Raw genomic sequence first — 9,645 nt, forward strand, 5'->3', positions numbered from 1 at the left:
ACGTATATAGTAAACACTATATATAAGAGTTTGGAAATACGCAATACCTCTCCTTTCTTTGAATTCCAAAATCTAACCGCATCTTCCCATTGATACCTCAACATTCTCGGCAGGACATTTCTCAATTTTTCCTCTAGGCTTATGTTTTTCTTAAAATATTGTTTCTTTAAAGTGCTTTTATTGTCTCTCCATCTTTTACCTAATGCCTTCTTGATATAATCATCGGAGACTTCTAAAGCAAATCTCTCCTAAAAAAACATAAGTTTAGAATGTAAATATAAATGAAACTTAAACCAAAGTATTATAAATTACATTCACATTTTGTTACCTTAATATTAGCGAGAGCCTGATTTTTGTTGCTATCAGGCATGTGATGCCATGATTCGTAGTTGATGGGCAACATATTTGCATTTCGTGCTAAAATGCCCAAATAGCCTGCTAAAAGTTGAGCTTCAGATCCAACAGGCTGACCATGAGTATTTCTACTTACTTTAACACGCTCGACAGGATCTAAGTCGTATAAATCTCTAAGCAGCGTACGTCCTCGAAATCTGCGCGTTCTACCACTTTCAGCTGAAAAATGATATACTATTATTATATTAAAATTGACAAATAATTCAATAATAAAAGTCAACACATGTAAAATGAACATAACATTACTTTGAAATTCTTCGGGCTCATCAAGTGTCTCCGGCACATTCGAAGATCCAACAACTGTCTGCTGTTCACTATTTCCTTCTTCCGAATTTGGAGTATTCTGGACAATACTTAAATCTCGTAATCTTCTTCTACGCATTTTTCCTACAATACACATAAAATAGTTAAATTTTTAGTAACAAATTACAACAATAGTAGTACATATAAAATAGTTAAATTATATAACATGACAAAGATTAAAATTATAATATTACATATAATTAAAAAATTGTAAAATCTTACTAGATCATTATTCGTAAATATCTTCATCCACATCATGTCGAACCCATTGATGTTGTATACTAGTACTAGGGATATTTTCATCTAAGTTTTGTTCTGGAAAAGGTAATGTTTCTGATCTTTTGACGATGTCATCTCTACTTCCATTACCCATGTCAAACAAGTCTCTAGGGGTGTTCCGGAGTACAACATACCAACCCTCATCAGTTGGATCTTTCGAATAAAAAACTTGTTTCACTTGAGAGGAAAATACAAGCGAGAGAAATTCAACATTGTAAAACCAAATTGATCTTCTTTAATTCCTCGAGTAGTATTAACATCAGCCCAATCACATCGAAATAAGACAACTTTCCATCTGCTATAGTAATCCAACTCAATAATGTCGGTAAGAAGTCCGTAATACTCCACATTACCCTCAACCAGATTACTGTCCCTAGCACTAGCATAACTTGTAATTGAAGAATTAACAACAACTCCACAATTTTGAGTTCTCCTCATTCTCTCACGATACTTTGTATGAAATCTGTATCCATTGATGAGGAAGGCACTATATCTTTTTATTATTCTGTTCGGACCTTGGGAAAGCCATTTAACTTCGTCATTGACGTCCTTTCCACTCCAAACCTATTGAATCGAAAGTAAATTGAATAATTAACTAAATTTCGGGATTATATGTAACTTATTAACTTTAGTTACATACCGTTTGACTTAACCATTCATGAAAAGATTCTGTGAATAACTTATTAATCTCTCGATGTTGCAATCTTCGAGAGCGTGCACGAGATCTCAAAATTTGTTTGTACTCACTATGTTAAAAAAAGTGTAATTGGTTAGAAGATAAACAAATCAAAATGACGAATATGTGAGGAAATTTTAGAGCTTACTTGCGTAACGGTTCAACTAAATCGTGGTGAAAAAGTACATATCGATGTGCTTGTATCCACGATATATCATCTAGTTCTGTAATTTCAACTTTGCCGATTGGTTCCCCATAACTTTGGAATAAATAAGTTTCGGCCAAAGTATGATCATTGAGCCGGGCATTTCTATTTGGTCTATTCAATCATGTTTCAACATATTCTAAATATCTAGAACAGAATGTCATGCACTCCTCTGCCAAGTAGCCTTCAGCAATTGATCCTTCTGGATAACGCTTATTGTAACAATAAGATTTCAATTTGCTTAGGAACCTAAACACGATATAAAATATTTATCAAAAGTTGTAACTAAATGTATAGACGCGAATAAATAAATACTTGACAAATAAATTAGCACCTTTCTATTGGATACATCCATCGATAAAAAATCAGTCCACCAAGTATTGCTTCGTGAGGGAGATGGATTACCAAGTGCACCATAATAGTGAAGAAGGAAGGTGAAAAGATCTTCTCCAAATTGCATAAAGTCAAAGCAGCTCGATCCTGTACTTTCTTAAGTTCTTCAACATCCAAAACTTTGCCACAAATAGCTTTCATTATATTGGGTAGTTAATTATACAGGACGTCACATTTTTTGACATGCAGCACCGTAAAGCAACTGGGAGTAAATCTTGCATCAAGATGTGGTAATCATGTGATTTTAATGAATATAATCTTTGATCTTTAAGACTCACACATCGAGATTATTTGACGCATACGCATCTGGGACCTTTATATCCTTCAACACCATACAAAACACCTCTTTCTCTTCCTTTGACATTGAAAAAATAGATGGCGGCAACCGATATTTCCCATTCAGAAGTACTTGAGGATGAAGATCACGCCGAATTCTCATGTCAACTAAATCAAGTCGACTCTGAAGATTGTCTTTTGATTTTCCATCGACATTCAAAATTGTCCCAATTATGTTCTCGCAGACATTCTTCTCAATATGCATGACATCAAGATTGTGGCGTAAAATATTATGCTCCCAATAAGGCAACTAAAAAAAATACTTCTTTTTTTCCACAATAGGATCATCCTCTTCGTCAGATTCATCATCAGATTCATCCCTCGATCTTCTCTTTGATTGCGTGTTAGGTGGTTGATTCATCTTCCCATAACTGAAGTTGATATCTTTTAACATAAACAAGATTTCAGATCCAACGGTCTGCTGAGGAGATCCTCTATACTCATCAGTACCGTCAAATAGAGTCCTCTGAAATCTAAATTTATGATTTCCATCTAACCACTGACGATGGCCCATGTAAGAGAACTTCTTCCCATTGTACAACCACTTCGAACAAGTTTGCGTAGCACAACAAGGACAAGCATATCGTCCTTTAGTACTCCAACCCGATAAATTAGCGTAAGCCGGGAAATCATTAATTGTCCACAATAAAGCTGCACGTAAATAAAAGTTCTCTTTTCTTAATACATCGTATGTCTCAACACCCTACCATAATTGTTTTAACTCTTCAATAAGTGGCTGCAAATAGATGTCAATATCATTTCCGGGACCTTTCTCTCTAGGAATAATCATTGATAAAATAAACAAAGATTGCTTCATGCAAATCCATGGAGGCAAATTGTAAGAAACAAACACCACAGGCCAAGTACTGTACAAAGTACTCATGATTTTAAATGGATTAAAGCCGTCAGCTGCTAGCCCAAGCCTCACATTTCGAGGATCGCTTGCAAAGCTTGAAAATTTCATGTCAAATGATTTCCAAGCTAAAGAATCTATAGGATGTCTTAATAATCCATCATCGGTCTGTTGATCATTATGCCACCTCATAGATTCGGCCGTCTTTGACGACATGAAAAGCCTTTGAAGTCTTGGTATTAGGGGAAGGTATCGCAAAATCTTGACTGGCTTCTTTCTTAACTGTGCCCCACCTTCATCCGCATTCACATCTTCTGTATTGTAACGCCCCAATTTTCGGGAATTCTGTAAAAGTTGTAAAATTTAAAATTCTGTGTTCTGTTTGTTATGTGTAGGATTAATCATGTTGGTGGTCCTCTAGAAGGCCCAAGCTTCGGATAAAACCCGGTAGTTTTAATTAAATTTAATTCTATTAGAGAAAGGGGTTCTGATAAATTGGGCTTTTAGGAATTATCTGTGAAAAATGGATCACAAGGAAGCAAGTGGTAAAGTGGCATGTGACGCCACTGGGAAGGATGTAGTGGCGTGTGGAAGCTTGGGGAGGACCCAGGTTCATGTCACAATGACAACAAATTAAGTGATTAATTTTTATGTACAGGAAAGGGAAGTAGTGGAACTGAAATAAAAGTCTGTCGGGAAGAGTTTAAGAGGGTAAGGGGATTGAATAAGGATAGAGATAAGGGAGGAAATCTAGGAGCTGATTGGGGTGAGCTGTGTTGGCCGAATTTTGGACTCTCGAGGAGCAAGAGGTGGCCGGCCAAGGGTTTCTTTAGGGGGTAAATTCGGCTAGGTTAAAGTGCCAGTATAAATTCGGCAATAGGGAGGGAGTTGTGCCGTTTGCTGCTTTTCTCACCTTCTCCCTCTAGCCATTTTTGCTTTCTTCTTATTCTCTTTCTCTATAGCTGAACCTTTCAAACCTCTTGTCCATCTCCACCCTACTCTACATCACTTTGCTCCATTAATTTTTTTAGACTAAAGCCGAACCTCAAATCTCAAAATCCCGAAAGCTATATTCTTGTGCCGTTTTTCCAAAGCCATATTCCTCAATATGTTTTCCTTTTTGACCAACATTCCTCTCCTCTAAACCCCTAGCATCTGTCGACAACATTACCCAGGGTTATAGCCTCAAATCATTATTTTCTATATCACCTAGAAAAGCCGAAACTACTATAGAGTTAGGGACTTGTAGCCGAAACTTCAAAGCTTCTAGATTCAAGTTTTACCATCGTTTAAAGGTTGAATCTGCATCAGATCTACGTGGAAAGCAGGAAGGAATAAGTGGTAAGTGCTCATCACTCCAAATCTAGTCTTATTTTTCAAGTTAGGGAAAAGCCGAAGTCCCTAAAATCTAGGGAGGCTATCGATTTGGGCATAGGGCATAAAGGGTCTTTAATCGATGATTTATTTTGACGATTAGTGTCTTCTCAAAGGTTGGATCGAAGGCTTGGATCTTTGGAGCGATCAGACTTGGATCTAGCTATCGGATTTCGGCAAGAAGGTAAAGTTTTAAAGGCTTTTAGGGAGAGAGTCGAATATGGGTAAGTAATTATGGAGATTAGTGTTGTGATTTGCAATCTAAGAATTGTAGCAACGTAATTGTAGGCAGTTCATGTGTGGATCTTTTTAGCAAGTCATCACAAATCAGGTGTGTAACTGACACCCTTTCATAGGCTAGATCGGCAAAAGCCGAAAAGCCGAAATACCGAAAAACTGGTATTTTGGGCGCTTGTGAGTGTGTGAATGCTCGTGAGACGTATGGGTAATTATTACTGGTAATAAAAAGTGATAAAACTGCAATTTGCGCGATTTCGTGCGTTTTGATATTTTGGGCTTAATGGGCCAAAACTGGGTTAATGGGCCAACGGGCCTAATTCGGTAAGAACGCTCGGTAAGTGTTTCTGGCTAAACGTAATAGCTACGATATGCATGAAAACCTTAGAAATAGTTAGATTTGCTAGAATACCCCTATGTATGCAAAATTACCATTATACCCCGATGTATGCTAAATGACCTTTATACCCCTAAGGTTAATTTTGTCTAAAAAGCATGATGAATTAAATCTGTATGATGCATGCCATGAATGTATATTTGTTGCATGGGGACATGAGTTATATTATGGAGGAAGCGTCATGGTGGCTATGCCACAAATTATCTGTTCTAGTGGCACTGCCACAAAATATCTGTATCTGGTGACTCTGTCACATTTTCTGTATCTGGCAGCCATGCTGCATATTTCTATGGCGTGTAGCGGTTGGGTGGGTCGAGTAGTCTCCCTACATGGTGAAAGGATGTATGGGGGTGTATGTGGTTGGATATGGTTGGGTTTCTGCATAAGCATGATATATCTGTTCTGGTCTGTTCTAGGCCTACGGGCTTTATTCTGATATCTGTTCTGGGCTGAGGCCAACTTATTCTGTCTCTGTGGTTTGAACTGATTTAGGCTATGGTTGGGTTGAATTACACACTGAGTTTTCCAAAACTCACCCCTTATTTTCACCCTCGCAGGTAATCCTCAACCATAGTGGGCTTGGAGCTGTGAGGGATTTGGACTGGCCACATGTTTCTACGAACCTGGTTTCTTTCTGGTGAACTGGACGTCCTTTTAATTTCATCTATGGTTTTGGGTTTTAAGTGTAATAAGGCCTTTTAATTATTTTTATGGTTTTTTTTTACTTTTATTATTTTATTTTACTATGATGAAAAAAACTAATATGACTAAGGAAAATGGGTTAGCTTTAGGACGTGTTTTCAAAAACATTAAGGGATTTCAAAATAACACGTTTACAAGTAAGACTTCCGCTAAACAAACGTTTTCAAACTTAATCATTTTCTTAAGATAGACATAACCAAACGATTTTCTCAAAATTACACGAGTCGTTAGGGTGTGGCAATGGTGGTGTGCATGTCTAGGATTGGATCCGAAGGGAGCTTGGTACTTAAGCAGTTCGACGGACTCACCTCCTCTTCTTCCTGGTTTCCTACCTGGTGCATAGCTTCTATTCACCTTAACCTACTTTGAAAAGTATCTTTTATAACCCCAACTAAGTTTTCCAAACTAAGTAAAACGGAACATTTTGAACGCATCGATGTGGCGCACCGGATCTGGTCATAAAGTCTAGGCCGAGTTTGGGGTGTTACATGTATTCCCATTCATCCAACGAGACTTGCCGCAAATATTACAACACTGTTGGTTCTTCTGATCACCCCAGTACAACATGCAGTCATTTGGGCAACTATGAATTTTATCATACCCAAGGCCCAAATCTTTTATTAGTCTCTTCATATCTTGACAAGATTGGGGGATTTTTGCAAAAGGAAACATCTCTCTCAGAAACTCTAGCAGCATTGTAAAAGAATTTCCAGTCCACCCTCCCAAACATTTTAAGTGAAATAAACGAATGCAGAAGGACAATTTCGAATATTTTGATCCCTCGTAAAGTTCTTCGTTCATTTCATTAAGTAAATTGTAGAACTTCGCCGCTTCTTCATTTGGCTCCTCATAAGGTGCACTTGTTCCCGTTTCGCCAAAAACATTTTCACCAATATTACAATCATCGGATGCAATAAATTCAGGTGGAAACGATTGCTCACCATGACTGTGCATATTAAATGCATCCCGCAACATACCTTCCATGTCATCTTGTCTAACATACTGATGGTAATCAGTATCAGGATAAGTCGGATTAATTGTTGAAGAAGTTCCACTAGATGTACACTCTCCATGGAAAATCCATTTTTTATACCCCCGAATAAAGCCATCAACAATTAGATGTTCGTAGACAACTTCACGAGTATGCCAATTGATGTTGCCACACTTCTTACACGGGCAAAGAATCATATTCTCTTGGCTTGCATTTTGAAATGCAAAATTCAGAAAAGTTTGTACTCCATTTCGATAGGCGTTGCTTACCCTTGACAATTTCATCCAACTCCTATCCATTTCATAGTTCTTGAATTCTAAAGTTGACAATAAATTACACAGGTAAGTTGTTTATTATGTAAGTCTTGATATGATATATTTTTATGTTTTATGTAAGTTATGTAGATTATGTAAGTTATGAAATTTGAACTTTAAACTATATGCTTTTAAGGAAATTATTAGATTACACTACATGTATTAGTTAAGTTCCGTAAGTTGTTATGTACGTTATGTGAGTTATGTAAATTATGTAAGTTATCTGAGTTATGTAAGTTGTTTTTTAAGATTCATCATACATGGCGTTGTTACACCTAGGGAAGATCCATTATATCTTACAGCTCGATATAAGGCAACCCGTCAGGTTTCCAGCCTATATACTTTGAATCTTTAAAATATTTAAAAAAAAGGTTGGAGAGAAGGTCAGCTATTGTTGTAATTTTAATGGACAAGCAAGCTACATGGTAATAAATATTCAATAGTAAATGAGCTCGATAGAACTTAAAAAGGTATGATTTATTTTGAATAAAAAGTTTAACTTAAATGATAAAACGGATGATAATATTTGTAATAAAACGGACAATAATATTTGTGATAAAACGGAAGAGAATATTTCAATAATAATTTAAATTGAAGTTAAAAACTATATAAAATATTTTATTAAACATTTGTATATTAGATGGGGACATATTATATTAATAAATAAATTTATCAAAAATCGTGATAGAAATATTTGTATATTAGATGAGACATATTATATCAATAAATAAATTTATTAAAAATTGTGATAGAAATATAGAAATATTAAATCACAAATTACGAAAATATGGTAGAAAAAATTAACGTGGCAAGCATACATGTCGAAAGGTATATTATTAAAAGGTTGGAAAGTGAGCAGAAATGATCTATTTTACAGTACAATTGTAAGTAAGAACATACGCATTGCAACCAGTAGCAAAGAGATCCCAAAGATAAGCAGAATAAGCAAATTAAAAAAATTAAAGACAGCATAACAAGTCTCTAGGGATAAACAGCATAAGCAAATTAAAAAAATAATCAAAGGACAGACTTGAAATAAGTTAAAAACATGATCCATTAATTATCCATTAATTATCCATTAAAAAATAATCTTACGATAAACAAGAATGGTAATTTCAAAAAACGAAAATAAAAAAGAAAATAAAATAGTAGCTAACCTTCTGGTTATCTAGGCTTTGTATTTGAGTAGTATTTGTACATTGTATTTGGTTTCTTAGATCTCGAGTGGTAACTGATAGAGCAATTGAAAGCTTCGGCTCTTTTTGCTATTACTGATCCGATCTTGCCCAATCCAACAATTCCAACTGATTACAATTATTACAAACATGATTAATTATTCAGCATATAGCTATCCAAATGAAGAAGAAGAAGCTAACCTGAAGATAATCTTTTAGTACAGCGACCAAATTGATTCAGACTTCCTCTACTGAAGTGCTGTCATCTACATCTATGTCATTCTCCACACCTTTCTCACCCAGTTTGAAGCAGTTGGCAAATCTGTTATTAAAAAAACAGATTAAAAAAGCAAAAAGCAAAAAGCAACTGTTACTTATAAACGCAAAAAGCAAATAGAAACTCTATAAACCTTTTTTTATTATTAATTTTAAAACTTGCATGTTTTGATGGTTAATTATTTTAGTTACTCTAACATTTGGCATTTAAATTTATTGTTTGGATAAGATGTGGAGTGTCACAAAATGATTCCTTCCCACACCCAGACTTAACTTGTATTTAAAAACATGGATAATGAGAAAATAACAAGGTATTGCTATCAACCTTGAAAAGGAAATAAATAAGGTAAATTGCTCAAAATTTAAAAAGAAGTAACATAGTAAAATTTATTAAACTAATAAAATATATATTCTTTATAATGGTGAAGTAAGTCAAATATTTATAAACTCTTAAAAAATAATTAAAAATATCCAAAATAAAGATAAAATTCTAAATTAAACTTAGATAAACATCTAAAGCTACTTATTGTAAAACTACTGCTTTAGATCGGGTTCAACCCTTATCTTTACTTGGAGGCTAAAAAGCTGATGGCCCTGTGGGTTCCTAATTCCTAGTTGGGGCATTTTTTGTGAACACTGAAGCATATTATGCAAAGCATAAAAATCCATGTTTTAGATCAAAGATAAAAGGAGCACTTTGAAGGCAAAAACTATGGAGAT

At 35.2% G+C, this 9,645-nt stretch overlaps 1 long non-coding RNA gene across 1 annotated transcript; it reads right to left on the reverse strand.

The window, feature by feature from the left end:
* Nucleotides 1-742: 742 nt before the first annotated feature.
* LOC121215265 (uncharacterized) lies at nucleotides 743-8,970 on the reverse strand. Its single transcript, XR_005910992.1, has 3 exons — nucleotides 8,851-8,970; nucleotides 8,632-8,778; nucleotides 743-801 (listed from the first exon to the last, which is right to left on the reverse strand). It is a non-coding gene; the product is annotated as an uncharacterized lncRNA (long non-coding RNA).
* Nucleotides 8,971-9,645: the final 675 nt, after the last annotated feature.

This window comes from Gossypium hirsutum, chromosome A02 (assembly GCF_007990345.1).
Source record: "Gossypium hirsutum isolate 1008001.06 chromosome A02, Gossypium_hirsutum_v2.1, whole genome shotgun sequence".
Classification (NCBI taxonomy): Eukaryota; Viridiplantae; Streptophyta; class Magnoliopsida; order Malvales; family Malvaceae; genus Gossypium; species Gossypium hirsutum.